Source organism: Crocuta crocuta, unplaced genomic scaffold, assembly GCF_008692635.1.
Source record: "Crocuta crocuta isolate KB4526 unplaced genomic scaffold, BGI_CrCroc_1.0 scaffold279, whole genome shotgun sequence".
Classification (NCBI taxonomy): Eukaryota; Metazoa; Chordata; class Mammalia; order Carnivora; family Hyaenidae; genus Crocuta; species Crocuta crocuta.
In genome coordinates this window covers 445,629-463,300 of record NW_027551570.1, presented here as the reverse complement: position 1 = coordinate 463,300, position 17,672 = coordinate 445,629, and the positions used below count along the sequence as shown (strand labels likewise).

Below are 17,672 nucleotides of genomic sequence, written 5' to 3'. Positions count from 1 at the left end.
ATCTGGGACAGAGACTAAAAGAATTTCAAAAATGTTAATAACCTGGAAACACTAGAGAAGGCAAATGAAATAAAATGGCAATAAATGCTGCATTGTGCTACATTTGTGTTAGTTAACTGTTTTGCTTGCTAGAGGCAGAAATCCAGCTCTTAAAGGCTTAAACAGAGAAGAGAATTTGTCAATTCAATGAACTAAAGATGTTATATTTGGATATTAAATAAAAGTGAATGAAAGGGCTCAAAAGATGTCAGATGAATTTTCCCCTTCTGTAAATTTCTTTTCTGCTTTCTTCTATGTTTGTTCTTGAGAAAGTTTCTGTCACTATGAGGGTTGATATTTTGCCTCTTGGGCTCAGATATACTAGAAGACAAAAACTGTTTTTGGAATATGTCTAAAAATGACCCAGAATTATGTATCACCGGCTGTGAAATAGACCGATGACCTGTGACTAGACTGTTGCCAGAAGAGGCAGTGTTCTGACTGCCCAGGCATGTAGCACAGGCCACCCCAGAAACAGAAACGGTTCCACACAACCACATGAATACAAGTTGGAAAAGTGTGACATACAAAGAAACCAGCAAGATCTTACAAGAAGAGTGAGTTGTATTAGACAAAACACAATGAAAACCGATGACAAAATGAGAAACAATTTGAAAAATACAGAGTGAGGAAGACAAGCTTAACTAAATATTATGAATATTAGAAAGGCCTTGGGGTTTTTGACTAGATTTTTATTGAAGTATAATTGGCATACAATATACTATTAGTTTCAGGTGTACATGACAGTGACTCGATATTTTTATACATTATGACATAATCTCTATAATAGGTCTAGTTATCATGTCACCAAAGTTATTATATTATTGACTACATTTCCTATGCTATCCATTATATCTTCATGATTTATTTATTTTATAACTGTAAGTTTATACCTCTTAATCTTCTTCATCTATATCACCCATCCTTCCCAAGATCTCCCTCCACTCTGGTAGCCAATAATTTGTTTCCTGTAGCTGTGAGTATGTTTCTGCTTTGTTTGATAGTTTGTTTTTCTAAATTCCACAAAAAAGAGATATCATACAGTAGTATCTTTCTTTGATTTATTTCACTTAGCATAGTCATGTTTAGGTCCATCCATGTTGTCACAAATGGAAAGATTTCATCTTTATCCATTCATCTATCGATAGACACATAAGTTGCTTCCATAGCTTGGCTATTATAAATTATGTTGCAATAAACATAGAGATGCATATATCTCTTCAAATTAGTATTTTCTTTGGATAAATACCCAGAAGTAGAATTGCTGAATCTTATGCTAGTTCTATTTTTGATTTTTTGAGGAACCTCCATACTATTTTCCACAGTGGCTGCACTAATTTACATTTCCACTAAATGCATACAAGGCTTACCTTTTCTTTACATCATCACCGGCACTTTTATTTCTTGTCTTTTTTTTTCTAAAGTAAGCTAAATGCCCAACATAGGGCTTGAACTCATGATCCCAAGATCAAGAGTCACCTGCTTCACCAACTAAGCCAGACAGCTGTCCTGTATTTCTTATCTTTTTAATAACAGCCAATCTAACCAATATGAGGTGATACTTCATTTTGGGTTTGATTTGCATTTCCTTGATGATTAGGGATGCTAAGCATCTTTTCACATTGGTCATCTTTATATCTTCTTTGGAAAAATGTCTACTCAAGTCCTCTGTCCACTTTTCTATCAGGTTGTTTGCTTGTTTGATAAAAGTTGTGTTAGTTCTTTATGTTTTGGATGTTAACCCCTTTTTGGATGCATAATTTGCAAATATCTATTCAAAAGAAGGGCTTTTGTTTTATTGATAGTTTCCTTCACTTTATAGAAGCTTTTTAGTTTGATGTAATACACCTTGGGGTTTTTAGATAACGTGAAACTCAATAGGAACCAACAGAGTAATGTGGAAACTAAAATATAGGCACAGACTCAATTGACCAATGTATATTGTTCACAGCAATAAAAGCAATATATTATATTCAGTTGCATTTATCAGATTATACCTGGAATATTATTTTAGGTGATAAATACCACATTTTATGAGAAATATTGAAGAAGTGAGACTTTCAAGAATGGGTTTGAAAGTCATAGCCTTTAATGAATGTTTGAAGAAACAAGGATTTTCAAATAAGAGGGTGAACACTTCAGTGCGGTTATATCTGTCTTCCAATATTAAAGAATTTCCATGTGGAATACAAATAAATCTTGGAGACAGAATTAAGACCAAGTTATTAACTTTCAGCTGTATTTCAATGCTTCATCAAAGTTAGAAGTATATTTAAGTAAGAGAAACATGTAAGTAAATAGCCCCTTTCCCCGTTCTTGGTGGTAAGTAGAGGTTAAGTAATCATCTCTCATATGTGCTACCAAAATAATTATCAAATGGGTTAAAACACTGGACTACAATTGGTCTTAGGTACTTCCAGCTTGAACATTCTATAAGGAATCACACTGGTACAACCCAAATTCATCTCCCATTGTTCAAGATTTATGGGATTTTGTGGGGCACCTGGGTGGCTCAGTTGGTTAAGCGTCCGACTTTGGTTCAGGTCATGATCTCATAGTTCATGAGTTCGAGCCCCACATCAGCTCTATGCTGACAGCTCAGAGCCTGGCGCCTGCTTTGGATCCTGTATTCCCCTCTCTCTGTCCCTCCCCCACTCGCATTCTGCCTCTCTCTCTCTCTCTCTCTCAAAAAAAAAAAAAAAAAAGATTTATGGGACTTTGAGAAACTCACTTATCCTTTACAAATCTCATTCCTCTGTAAAATGAGTAAAATAGTCTATCATTTTTAAAGCTGTTGATTTAAATTATTAATACCCACAGGGTATTGATATTAGTATACGGCCATGTGTTCAATATTAGCCATTATTACTATATAGTTGATCATAGATACCTAATTTTCTTCGCTACAGAACTGAGTTGCTATGTGAGAGATACTTGTGATAGAGTTTGTTTTAAAGAAGATTTTCTTTTGTGTTACCAAGCGTATGATTAGTAAGGGTCTTAAATCGTTGTTCTACAGCAAAATAGACTATAAGGTGTTTATCTAATTATTTTGCAATAAACTATTTCCTCAAACTCACTGTCATTCAGGTCTATTTCTTTGGCAATGCTATGAATCCGTGGCAATGCATCTCTCTGCAGGAACAAGCCATTTAAGAACCATAGGCTATCTTCCAATATTTCACTCCTCTAAAGAATCAAAAGTCTATGTCTTCTCACTAAAAAAAATTTCATTGAACAAAAGTCAATAAATACATCCTCAGAAGTTATTGTGAAGACCCAATTTAATTAAGAGCATCTAGATCCGTCATATATTTTCATAATAAACATAAGATAACATAAGAACATAGAGCTTCATAAAAGAAATGAGACCTGATTTGTTGGATCTTTGGAATTGCAGATTTGTGTCAAATACAAACTATTCGACTTCTTGTTTTTAATTCTAAATTATGTGAGAGGTGTGAGCTGTAGAGTCACCAAATCAAGGGTCTAGCTTAAAATTCTAATTCTTACAACTAACATCAACTGTGGTTCTCTAATATCTTGGACTCTATTAACAAGACGATAGCTTGTAAACTATTTGCAAAATCTCTAGAGCTGAACAAGTCTTCAAACTGAGAAAATTCACTGCGGCTGATGTCACCACCCAATTATCTCCCTGACATCTTTGCCACTCAGAGAATAGAAGCCACTGTCACTCGATTTAAAAGAAACAAAGCAAAAAGTTTTTTGGGCTATATATCCAAATCATATAAATGTAGGGGGAGGGAGTATATGGGAAATCTCTGTAACTTCCTCTTAATTTTTCTTTGAACCAAAAACTGCTCTAAAAAATAGTCTTGAAAAATTAAAAAACAATAAAAAGACAAGGATTTCATCTGAGTGTGAGGAATGACAGTAAGACAGGAAATTAACTAGTCCTCTTGACGACAGAAGGAGGTGATGAATGTAGATAGCTCCTTGTAATGGTTTACTGCAAATGGGATTGGAAATGAGGTTCTGAATGGAAAGTGTTGTGCAAAGGATTCTTCTTGCTTAGTGTGATTTAACACAGAACACACACACACACACACACACACACACATACACACACACACATGGAAAGCCCCCAGTAAAAAAAAATAATTAAAGGATAAAGGTTCCTGAGAAATGGGAAGAAGAGTGCAATCCAGCACACAAAACAATTCAGTCTTGCATAGCATCTGGAACTCTTCCACCGTCAACCTAGGAAAGTAATGCTACCAACTCCTACCCCTATTTCAATTTCCACTGCATTTCTAATTGCTGCCAACTTATTTAGAGATTCAGAGATATGAGTTATTCATCTAAAACTTTTCATTCTAACACTACCCCCACAGTAGGGGAACTTCTCTACAGGTTTCATTACCATTTCTAATGCTGAGGTAAGGTGATATTTAAAATCAGTTTATACATATCACTTTTGAAGATTATTCAGGGTATCTTGCTTCTATAGTTTCCCCCTCTCCAGTCTGGTTTCCAGAGCTTTCCTTCAAACCAGTAAAATTTGGAGGCACTGGGGACACGACCAAGTTCTCTATATGTGGCTACTTGGGACATTAGCTGCTCCCAAGAAATGAGACTCAAATCTCTTTGCCATTAATCAGAGATAAAACTATAACTGAGATCTAAACAAATTTCTCTATCTCTAAGCCCCAGGTGAAGAGCTAGGGACTGTTCATATCAAATGCCTCCAGGGAAGAAAAAATAATGAGGGAAGCAATCTGAATGACTGAACATTACTGAACAAGCACTTGTTAGTATAATAATTGTCAGCCTTGGCAGATACAACTGGGAGGAAAATTGGTGATAGTGGCTCAGCACAACTGTTCCAACCAAAATGACAGCGGAATGGGCAGCAGGGGACCTGCTAAGAGGAATAAACAAATGGCCACTAAGAGGAAAAAGTCAAAGGAAAATATTCACTTAGGGTTTCCATTCAAAGCACCAATACACATTTCTGCAGACCAGATAAACTTTCCTAAAACTGCTCACTTTTGCTAAAATTTCATCAACCATGTTTTCAAGGCTATTTTTCCCCTCACAATCTTTCCCACTATTCCAGCATACTCAATATAAATGTTCTCTAAAAAAGACAATGGCTTGACAGCCAATTATAGCCTGTGTTCATAGAAAGAAAAAAAAAAAGACATAGCAAATTGACTAAAATCCCTTTTAAGTTAGTTCACTGACACTTAATCAAAATGGACAATCTACTAGCCATTTCCCCCAAGTTTGCTATGTGCAATGTTTCGAGAACTACCACTGAAGGAAAGCAACATCTGTCTCTTCTTCCACTGATGTTTTCTGCTTTCATTTTCTTCTGTCATTTTCATTCACATAAATGATTGCAAATACCCTGAGATTTATTCAGTGAATTACTTTCAATACTTATGACACTCATTGGCTATTCATTAATTCATTCAAGACAAATTATATCCCAGCTGCAATGGGTAGAATTGAGTGCCAACTTATCCTCAGGTTGGTATTCTATTTGGAGCATATTGCAAAAGAGTCAAAGACAATTACTTTTCTAAATCAAATTGTATTGGGAGAAGTAACTTATTTTATGGAATAATTTTAAGGCTTTTCCAGTAACAGAAAAGGAAAAGTTGAAGCTAGGAAAACTTTAAAATAGATTATATGTTATAAAATCAACAGGTAACTAGGAAATACATGTCCATATTAGATTACATATACATTAATAAAGAACAGTTACTAAAATTTATGCTAATTTTCAGCTAATTGACACCGAAAAATTTGTAGGATAAATTACACTGGTAACTGTAACTATAAATGAACAGTTCACTTTATTTCTCTGTGCAAATAGTGAAGGCTTCTGACTTTTGATTAAATCATTAAATAGATTTAAGGCTAATACTTTTTCCATGTAATTTTTAATGAGTTAATTTCTAACGTTTTATCTAATTCTAACATTCTATTGATCCATTAAATATTACATTTGCATCTATAGAAAAATTCTAAAATTACATCAATCCCTTATATAATGGATTTCAAGCCTTTATGGCACCATATAATTCAATGTCTTGTTGGACAAAACAAACTATTATCAGTCAGAACACTTTTCCCCTTAAATGAAAGAAATACAACTCAATGTAGTTTAACTGCAGAATAAAGAAAAAAATGGGGGAAAACTTGATATGAGCTCACTCCATCAAGCTGCCTCCCATTATCAAAAGCTGCCTGGGATGTAAGCCTTCAGGATTCAAGCCAGGAGAGTGGTTCTCCTGAACTCTACTGTTTAAAAGGGGTATGACAAAATGGGTTGGTCCATTCCAAATCTCCCTACTTCTCATGTGACCTATGGACACTTCACATAATTGGATAATGGATGTGCCATAAAGTGCAGTTCTAACCCCTAATTGGTCAGGGGCTGTGGGAGGCAGAGACTTTTGGAAAGGGCAGGGAAATGTGTGCTGCCAAAGAATATTAGGACTCTGCACTTATCTGAGAGTTCTTATATTTAAATAATTTAGTGATGCTAAAACAAAACTAAGACCTTACCATGTGTTTTCTTTATATTTTAAACACTCTGTTATTTGAAAATTTTTCTATCATAAAACTATACTATCTCAAATTCACAATGTGTTAAATGATATTTTGAAAGCCTAAAATTTTAGCCTTAATTTATAATTTATTTAGTATATTGGGTTAAGGCCCTGTCAGTTGCCTGTAAAAGAAATGACTGATGTTTAGGTGGATCACTGTCCACCTTCAGATCAAGAAGTTTGGCACTTCCCTGTAACTCACACCTTTTATTCTTTTAAAAAAAATTTTTGTAATGTTTTATTTATTTCTGAGAGAAAGAGAAAGAGACACAGCATGAGCAGGGGAGAGTCAGAGAGAGAGGAAGACACAGAATCTGAAACAGGATCCAGGCTCTCAGCTGTCAGCACAGAGCCCGATTCAGGGGCTCAAACCCATGAACGCGAGATCATGACCTGAGCCTAAGTAAGATGCTCAATTGACTGAGCCACCCAGGCACCCCTCACACCTTTTCTTCTTAACATAATTTTTAGAGATATTTATTATCAAGAGTATAATTGAACTCATAGGAGGTTTACTTTAATCACTTAGAAACCTCCTACTAGCTTTGATTTGAAGAGAAGGAAAAGGACATAGGTGTGACACATTGCTTTGGGGACAGCTAAGTAGCGGAGAAATCACTTGCCGACCTGGCTCAGGAAGTAGCTTATCAGGGTTGTATACACAAAATGGTACTATGTAATTATTGGTGGTGACCTCCCTTCTGGTTGGCACTGAGCCTTAATAAAAGAAAAAGAAAAAGTATCGTCATTTAAGTAACGTGCGTGGGGGCGGGGGGAGGTGCGGGCATGCATGTGTGTGTAAGAGAAAGGGGGAAATGGGGAAGAAGAGAGAGAAAGTGGGAGACAGAACAGTAGAGACCGTGTGAATGTAGGGAATGGATGTGTTTGAGAACCGGGGGATTTGGGTTAATTACTTTCTTAACATCAACATCAATATTACTGGTGTCTCTGAGCTTTTCTTCTGTGAAATAATGCATAGAAGCAAGATAAGATATGGGTGACTGGATTACTTTTTCAAAGCTTTAAAATGTCCTTTGTCATAGGATGGGTAGGGGTGGAGAGCAGGAATTGTTTGCCAGGGGTTTCCTAAGGTACACTCATTTTAAGGAAAAGTATGCACAGAGTTGAAAATCCAGAAACGTATTCCCTTAAAACTGTGAATCAGCTTCTTGCATTGCCTTTGGGTCATCCAGTGCGTATTCGGACTTTATTTTGAAGAACATAAGTCCATAATTGCAGAGGGCAGAAATTATGTCAATTTTGTTCAGTGCCATATCCCTAGGCCTAAGAAATAATAATAGATGCTAAACAAATATTTATTGAAAATGTAATGATAGTAACTACATTCAAATTTCAACCAACTATCAAGATATACTCTATTTTCTATTACTACAGAGAGTAATGTTGAAATGAATAGGGTAAAAAAGTCTTCCTCTAAATGGGAAATTAAGCTATTATTTGGTGAGTATGTTTTAATTTTGTAAATTATATTTGCTCTTTGCAAAGAGAAAATACTATTACTATATTAAATACTTTAGAAAATTCTACGGAATTTTCTTTTTGAACTTTGTTCATATTTTCAAAACTGATTTAAAGAATCCACCCATTTTAACATCTAAAATATGTTAACATGTATGCAAACTGTTGATCTTCAAGCATGAAGAAATAAAGTTTGGATTATTCAAATTAAAGATACACATATAAGACCAGTATATTATTGGGGTGCCTGGGTGGCTCAGTCGGTTGAGCGTCCGACTTCGGCTCAGGTCATGATCTCACGGTTCGTGGATTCGAGCTCCGCATCGGGCTCTGTGCTGACAGCTAGCTCAGAGCCTGGAGCCTGTTTCAGATTCTGTGCCTCCCTCTCTCTCTGATCCTCCCCTGCTCATGTTGTCTCTATCTCTCTCTCAAAAATAAATAAAATATTTTTTAAAAAGAGAGTATATGATTATTAGATTAGCACTTTGTAAAAACAGTGAGCATTAATTAAAGAAGAGAGTTTGAGCTCTAATTCTAATTGCTTCACTAATCAATTACAAGATGGAGAATACTTTGGTTCTTAAAGTATAAAAATATGTTATCAAAATAAACTGTAAACTGATCATAAAGGTAATGTCATATCAAACTAAAGTAATAACAGCATTACTAAATACCTTTTATATAAATATATAATGAACTGATACTTCTGGATATTTAAAAGCTTTATTGATTTCCTCATTCTCTGAGAGCAGTATTAATGTGGCCATAGCTTGGGTAATAGGGAAAATGTTAATTTAATCACTTGAAGGTTGTAAAGAACTATTTTCCGAAACTCTGTTTTCTGAAATTTCTTCAAGAGAACAAAAGAACTCTGAAAGCATTGCAGCAGTGAGCATAATGTACAAAGAAAAGTAGTCATTTATCAACTGAAGTGTTAAATAGAAATATAAATAAGTATTAACTTAGATACATGCAGAAAAGGAACTTCTTCAGGATTTTGGAATTAGAAAGTCTTAAACTCAAAGAGGAAATTGTCGGCTATTCTCTTGCTTTCCTCCTAAGACTGTGAGAGATGTGGGGTGCCTTGGGGGCTGAGTTGCTACAGCTTCTGGCTCTTGTTTCGGTTCAGGTCATGATCCTAGGATCATGGATTGGGCCCCACATGGAGCCTTCTTGGGATTCATTCTCTCTTTCTCTCTCTCTTTCTATCTCTCACTCTCTCCCCTTCTTTCCCTCTGCCCCTCTCCCCCACTCGCACTCTCTCTGTAAAGAAAAAAATAAAGACTCTGAGAGGTGTGCTGGGAGAAGCACTGATACAGAATAGAACTTTGAAAGAGTGAGGTAAACATCACCCCCACCCCACACCAGATAGATGCCTGCAAAGTGGCAAAAAGATTCAAACCTACATTAGAATACAGATGACCACAGAGAGTGTTTGGTAGAGCGTGTCTCTCTACTTGACTATAAAGACTGGCACCTGTTTCTCCAGAAAATTCTGAAGGTGGGAGACAGCTGGATCACTCTGCAATGGCAGAGTGAAGGAAGAGTCAAGGCGACAAAATATGGCCTGCACTCCCATGTTGATGTGGCAGGGATCAGTGTGTTTCCTCCATGCCAGGTGAGTGTACAATAGCATCCAGATATGAGCTGCTTTGATGGGACTTCAATCCAAAAGGGCTGCTTGCTTGGGTATGGCAAAAAGAAAAAAAAAAAAAGAATCAGAAAAGATTTGTGGAGGTAAGGAATGGGTGTGAATGTAAATAAGTGGCAAGTTAGCACATGCATGACTCCAACTAGGTAAATACACATGGGACAGAAATCCATGGAGGGCAGGGTAAGGGGACAGGTATTCCCAAAGCACCTAAAATACACTTGCATTAAAGAACCAGCACATAAATGCCTATCATTACTGAAGGTTCCCAATACGCATACACTGTATCAGTCATAAAAGATGGTCTGTCCTTTTTCTTCTATTCTCCCCATGTTGGTCCTGGAAAAGTCTGAAGAGAAAAGAGAATGAAAGCATAGCACAGATGCATCTAAAATAATCCAAGGTAAGTGCAGTGGGGGAATCTTCGAATAGTATCTGAGGCTGAAGTTTAAGATTGGATCACCTAAGGATTGATTATTCACAAAATTAAGAAAAAAACAACAACAACAACAGGTGTTATCACTGAAAGTGACAAGTGAGCCCGTGAATCTTCCAGAGATGTCTTCAGTGAGCAGGGAAAGGAAAGGCATGAGTGCAATATTGTATGGATCCATGGGAGAAAACAATAAAGTCATTTCCTGTGGCTTATTATGATCAGCCCATTTAATAAATTGGCTTAAAGATATTTATTAGCAGAGAAAAAAGGGATTGCTTATGAAACAATAAGCACAGCTTTGAAAGATGAAAGGTGAAGGAAAGAAAAAACAATGATATAGCTTCTTTGTTGCTAAGGGGGCAGGCAAGGTGGGGTAGCAAAAAGATGCCAGGTGAGATTGTTCCCTGTCTGTATAGCAGGGAGCACCCTAAGACAGGGACAGCTCTTGTAAACCCTAAGTAGGCCACAGAGAAAAGGGGAGTTAGGGAGGGACAGCTAAGAAGGTGAGTACTGTGCAGTTAGCTATTTACAATTATTTAATGTTCCCTAGTTGGTTGTTCAGGACCTGAGATGTGTCTGTTCTAGAAAGAGAATAAGCCACATGCAAAAGAAATTGAAAATACATTTCTTTGGAAACATAACCCAGGATGCTGAATAAGTTTCACCTCCACTGGATGCTTCATCAAAATCAATGAAGCCTATAATCAGAAGTGCTCCATTTCTATTTAGTTTTCCTACTTTCGAACATACATAAATTCAACAATAGATTATAAAAGTCTGGATCACACTCAGGCATCTAATGGGACTATAAAGAAATGTTCTTTTCCTCAGTGGAATTGTTCTTTTAATGTTCTTGCTTTCCAATTTACATCAGTTAGAAGCTGTTCAAGTAATGGCATAGGCATTAGAAAAATAAAGGGAATATGGAGAGGAAGATTGCTCATGTCTGTATTTTATTCATCACACTGCCTGTTGAGTTTATATTGCTGGCTTCAGATTTATCCAGTTTCTTTTCTTTTATGACTGGAGACATTAAGGGCAACCTGTCAGCTCTGTAAAATAACATTTGTAGTACTCTGAATCTTTTCAGTATAATCTTTAATAACTGTCTTACGTGCAAGTTGACAGCAAGCAAGTAATAAAATGCCTAATACCATTTTATAGGTCACATAATACAACACTTTATTTTAGCTCAACAGGGCAATAACAGGTAACAGATAATGAAGTCACTATAGATTTGTATAACATAGTTTCTGAGCTGGCAACAGCTTCAGAAAAGCTTCAGAAATCTTCTTTTGAGCTATAACAAAACAGAAGTGCATTTCCCATTTACTCTCTTTCTAATGATTCATAACACTAAAGTTACCCTCATAGATGGTGCATTTCAATTTTCAAACTTTGACGTATATTATTATGGAAATATACTTTTTTAATGGGAAAGTACAGCTCTCTCCCATAACTTCAAATTATATCAGTGAAAGAAGCAATTCTTTCACAACTATTTAAGAATGCAAAAATACCTAAGATATCTCTGTCCAATACAGTCAACCACTGGCTACTCATGGCTATTGAAATTGAAACTGAAGTTGAAATTAAGTAAAATTTAAAGTTGAGTAACATTGACAAGATTATATTATTTTATTATGGGTTATCTCCCTTATAACCATTTGGATTCATTTAAACATAGTTGCTTTAGAGACTCGTCCAGATAGGTGCATTATTTCCACATATTGTGCTGATTCTACTGTTTGTAACACCTAGCAACATTTCTTTTTCATGGAAAACTATGAAGGGTACTCTGGGTACTATTCTAATTACAGCCCAACACTTTTAGCAATACTACAATTCCCATCTTCTGCTGGACATTAAAATTCAAGTGCCATCCTTAGGGTCTGTATCACATGTAGTAATAAAGCTAACTATCTCCTTCCTTCCCTCCCTTCCTCTTTCCTCCCTCCCTCCCTCANATGAAGGGTACTCTGGGTACTATTCTAATTACAGCCCAACACTTTTAGCAATACTACAATTCCCATCTTCTGCTGGACATTAAAATTCAAGTGCCATCCTTAGGGTCTGTATCACATGTAGTAATAAAGCTAACTATCTCCTTCCTTCCCTCCCTTCCACTTTCCTCCCTCCCTCCCTCACTTCCTTCCTTCCTTCCTTCCTTCCTTGCTTCCTTCCTTTTTTTTCTCTCTTTCTTTCAACACCTTCCTCCCTCTCTCCTCCTCACTGGCCTTGAGCTCTACTACTTGTAATTATATTCTTCTGAAGATCTACTCTAGAAGCAGGATGTACTTGCCTTCCAAGAAGTTCAACATCATTCACACATATCTTCTCTGGCTAGTGATTTTTCTTCAATCCTTTTTGGATGTTCTTTTTCCTATTGCCTCCAACATTTGTGCAATTAATTCTTTATTCTACGTGCTTCTAGTTGAACCCTGGTTGAACTTTAGTACATAGGATAACTGAATTTCTACAGCCGATACATAAGGAAGAACACTACCAAAGTGTTGGCAAACTGCATAACCTTGAAGAAATGCTTTTACCTAAAGTAACAGAGTCTGATGATAGTACCTTAGATCACAAGGGCATTTAAAATGAAATGAACAAGAAATATGAAAGAATTGTATATGGTGCTTTAAGATGTCATTATATACCCAAACTCTGTCTTTACCTTCCATCACCCTCAGCTTTAATCTTTTGTTTTTATGCTCAGTGTTTCATTGTCCCTAGATGACTGTCATGCCTCCAGCAATTACATCTATGATCAACCAGTAAGAAGATATAAAGTGCAGGATTATTTACAAATGGTCTTTGTGTTATAAAATCCAATATTTTATGCCCCCCCCCATACCCAATCTCTCCTTACATGTCACTGGTTAGTACTGAGTTTTTAAAAATCTCATGGAAAATAAGATCACAAAAAATGGCTTAGGCTAATAAGGATAATTTCTTGGAACTGGCAGAAGAGCCTCCTCACAGCAAAGGATCTCTCTCCACTAGCCACCACATCAAGGTTCTAACAGCAGGAAAGTGATTTTCAAGGTGAAAACTGAATGAATGCTTTCTGACTAAGAGATCAACAGTATGAGCCTTGGAGTTGTGGAAAGAGGAACGCTACTCAGAATATGGAAAGACCCCCAACGGAGCTGGAATGTATAGTACATAAGAGATGTAAAGTGAAATAAACAATAAAAATGACACACTAAAAATTGTGGACTTGATTCTTTAGATAACTGAAATGACAAGGAGAGCTTGAAACAAAAGAATGGTACAAAACTTATCAGTGGTTTAGAATGGTAGCTATTATAATGTTTTGTTCTTTAAGGAGAAATAAGATATCTTCACTATGGCTCTCCCTTCCTATAATCTTCCCTGAGGAGGATTTTGGACATCTTTTCTAGGTGCGGAGGAAGTAGATGGACCACACTGATAAGTAAATTAGGCCTCCTTTACATGGCCCTCTTTCCCACCCTTTATCCATGAAACAGCCAGGACCAAGCCAGCAGTCTTTGTCCTTCTACGTCCCCCTCAAGGCAGACATCTTCCTTTGCCCTTCCATGTCCCCTGCTGCTTTTCTGCTACTGCCATCTGGTTTGGATGGATTTTGGGGGTGCTAAGCTCTCTGCTACACTTAGAGAAAAGAACATGCTAGGCCAAATGAGCCTTTTGCTGCTCTATCATTCTTACTGTTTTGTCTTTTGTTTTATTTGCATTCACAAGTTGACTGAGCACTCTACTGCATCCTTACATGGATAATGGTGTTTTTTAAGAATTGGAAATTCATTAACTTCTTTTGCCATTTAACAATTTTCCACAAATGTTTCGATTCAAACTTTAAAGCAAAAATAATAAGCAAGCTTATTTTTTTAATAAACATTATCTAGTCACACAGCCTTGAAAAAAAAAAAAAATCAGTGGTTTCATCCATTTAAACCTGGGTAAAGGTTTAGGTCCTGGGTAAAGAGACAGGTACACTATAAAAGGGCACCACTTGAAATTATTTTTTTTAAAGGCAAACAATATATACAGATGTTCCAACAGTACGGGTCAACTTAAATGCAGATTTTTCAAAATATACACTGAGAACACTATAATGTATTTCTCTTCCCTATGACTTTCTAATTAACAATTTCTTTTCTCTAGCTTACTTTAGAGTAAGTATATAGTTTATAATGATTATAACATACAAAATGTGCGTTAAGTAACTGTTTATAAGTAAGGCTTCTTGTCAACAGTAGGCTACTCGTAAAGTTTTTGAGGAAACATATGTTATATCCAAATTTTCAACTGTGTGGGAGCATGGGGCAGTGGCCCACATTGTTCAAGGGTCAACCATGCTACAAAGAAATAGATGTCTTTGAAATAACTGACTTCTAGATATACTGTTCCTAAACTTTATGACTCCAAATTTAACATGTCATTGGATGGCAGACACATTGCTAATTGCTTCTGTTAGGACTTGTAAGAGAGACCTGTGTACTTTGCTCATTACCTCAAATTTACACCTAGAGAAACGAAATGGCTTTCTCTGAGTGTTTTTTCATTCTTGGACACATTATTATGAGAAAACACAAAAGAGTGAAACTATTTTCAAACAGACACACAGTTATTCTAGTCACAGGAAGTTCTACAGTCACTCAAGGATAAAGGGCATGAGAAAATACTCAATAAAGATGTTGGAGAAATAAACAACACCTCCAAATAAAATCAGAATATTTGTAATGTAGAAATTCTGTTAAGGGTCAGAGGAATCTGGATAAATGGTATGGCCAAAGCAAACCCCCGCATTTCCAGGTTTAGAGTTAAGTTAAGCTATGACATAAAGTACAAAAATCAGTGAACAAAGTCAGCTTCCATTAAATTATCTGCAACAACTTAACAATTTCATCTAGATTCAATTCAGTCACTTTTATTAAGTTCTCTTCTCAGGTGTCTTCAGAAAGCATTTACTACACTGAAACATTTAAGAAATAGTTTTATGAATAGTGTGTTTACTTCTATTAAGAAAAATAAATAAATCCAGTAGTTTCCAAAGTTGCCAAAATTTAAAACTTTCTACTTGTTCATTTACCAAATCTATGAATAGAACACAAAATCTCTGTGAACTGAACACTTTGAAAGAGAAAGGAAAAATGATATCCATGTTGTAGCTCAATTGTGGAGACTGAATGGAATGGTCCAGTGCTGGTTTTACACAAAGTTAAAGAATGCATGTTTACACTGCAAATTACCATGTTCTCTCACTCATGACAAGACCTCAATTCATAGTATCTGACATATCAACACTATTCCAAAATTTCAATCTCGTTCTTTAGCATCTCTTCATCATCTTAATCAAACTTATACTCAGAGTGAGAGTCTCAATAATACTCATGGCAGCCGGTAACCTCTCTAGACAACTGACAACCTAATACTCCCCTCCAAGTATAAAACAGTAGTTTAGATACAAACCTGAGAAAGAAGATTTTATTTACCTTCACACTAGAGGTCACTGGGTTGACTGAAGAGAAATTGTGCATTTGCCTCCCAACAGTACCTTTTAAACCCACTACAAATCTGCCATCTCTGGTCCTCCTTTCTCCCTGCTGGAACTACTTTTGAAGTTATCTTTACTCATCCCTCTATATTTCTCTCACTTTCCAGAAAACAAACATTTGCGTAATATTTCAATGAACTTAGAAAATATCCCTGATTATTTATGACTTAGTTGACATTCTCTAGGGTTGGCAGATGAGGAAGCTGAAGTACAGAATTTACCTTTCATCCGAAGACCCAAAGAATGTCCATAAAAGTGAAAAACCTTTCTCTTTCTGAATGTGCAGTTAAATGCCTAAATGGCCATGCTGTTTTCACTCTGCCACTTATAGATGGTGCATTTGATAATGGCTTCATCACAGACTCCCTTGAAGTAAGTCAAAGACTGTTAATACAACAACCCTGCAATATCTCCCTTTAGTAGCTGAAATTATCAAGGTATCTGTAGGAAACTATAAATATTAAAAACAATGATATAGAATTCTTTTCTTGAGAAAGATAATAATTGATTCCTGCAACAACCGTGGTAAGTAAGTTGTAATATAATTATTTTAATTTCCTCACCTTAGTGACAGTGATTAATTTGAACACTAAGGAAAGTGAATCTTGAGATTATAAATTAGACTCTTTTTCCAAATTAGTTATAGATGATTAACTGAAGCTACCTGATGGTAAGAAGATGTGAGAAAGTGTAGAACATCTTAATTGGACATGGAAATCCCTTACCTAAACATGGACAAAAGCCATGTGCAACAGACTACTGTGACTATACTCCCTGGAAGTTTCTTCTGTTCCTTCTCGTGGAATTAATCATTCTCTCAGGAACACTGTCAAAGATTACTAGAACTCAAGAACAACAGTTACTTGCTGAAGAGCTGGTAACTAAATTTTACTTATTAAATTTTCCTCTAAGGATTTGATTACAGAGTTAAAATTGTTTTCAAACAAATGATTTTTAAATCTACTATATATTATAATATAAAGTAAGCAACACTGAATGAAAGAAGTAAAGGAATGGAAGTTAGATCCGAAGGAAGAGATGGAGCAAAGGAGAGGATGGAGAGCAAAGAAAGTTGGATAAAGAGGGAAGAGAACAGAGAGGATCACAAGGAAACTCAGACAAGGAGAAAAGAAAGAGAAATATTAAAGGTGAGAGAGGAAGGGAGGATCACAAGGAAACTCAGACAAGGAGAAAATAGAGAAATATTAAAGGTGAGAGAAAGAGTGGAATGGAGGTTAGGAACTAAGGAAACTAGAAATAAAAGGTCTAGATTTGATTCCTCGTGCCCTGGAATATATATTCCTCCCTGAGGCTGAGCTGTTTGATCCTAAAGTGATGATCACTGCAAGACGGTGAAGTTAAAAGCTCTCAGTAATAGGGAAGAGAGGTCATGACTAGCTTGCCTCTCAGAAGGTTTCCAGGCACTTGCTTTCTTTTCAAAGTTCAGATTCTAGCTCCAAGCACCTCAAATCACCCTTGAACTAGAAAGCTCTTCAGTCATAAAAAAAAAAAAAAAAAAAAAAAAAAGGCAGCTTCCCTCACTGCAGAGAAAAGCAGAGGTGGTGAAGCTAGAAGCACCATCGGAATACACATGCTGGAAACAAAGCTAGGTTCTGGTCAAAAGCCAGACCTTCGATTTTCTTTAAGTCCCAAATAACTAACTAAAATCCTAATTTGGAGACAAATCCAATAGTATCTTTCTTTCAGGTATCTGCTCTTCATTTTTTAAATTACTTCACTTAATGGGGCACCTGGGTGGCACAGTTGGTTAAGCGTCTGACCCAGGCTCAGGTCATGATCTCATGGTTCATGGGTTTGTGCCCCAGGTCAGGCTCTGTGCTGACAACTCAGAGCCTGGAGCCTGCTTAGGATTCTCTGTTTCCCTCTCTCTCTCCCTCTTTCCCCCTCCGTCTTTCTCTGTCTCTGTCTCTCTCTCTC

At 36.3% G+C, this 17,672-nt stretch overlaps 1 protein-coding gene across 6 annotated transcripts in view; it reads right to left on the bottom strand.

The window, feature by feature from the left end:
- Positions 1-17,672, bottom strand: part of LOC144220593 (uncharacterized) — a 402,447-nt gene that overhangs the window by 83,619 nt on the left and 301,156 nt on the right. The window contains exon 4 of one of the 6 annotated variants that reach the window (XR_013331792.1): positions 3,229-3,257. The exons of the other annotated variants lie outside the window; for them this stretch is intronic. The gene's annotated coding sequence lies outside the window, so the exon portion shown is untranslated. Of the gene's footprint in view, positions 1-3,228; positions 3,258-17,672 lie in introns of those variants that run through there. 6 annotated transcript variants of the gene reach the window in all.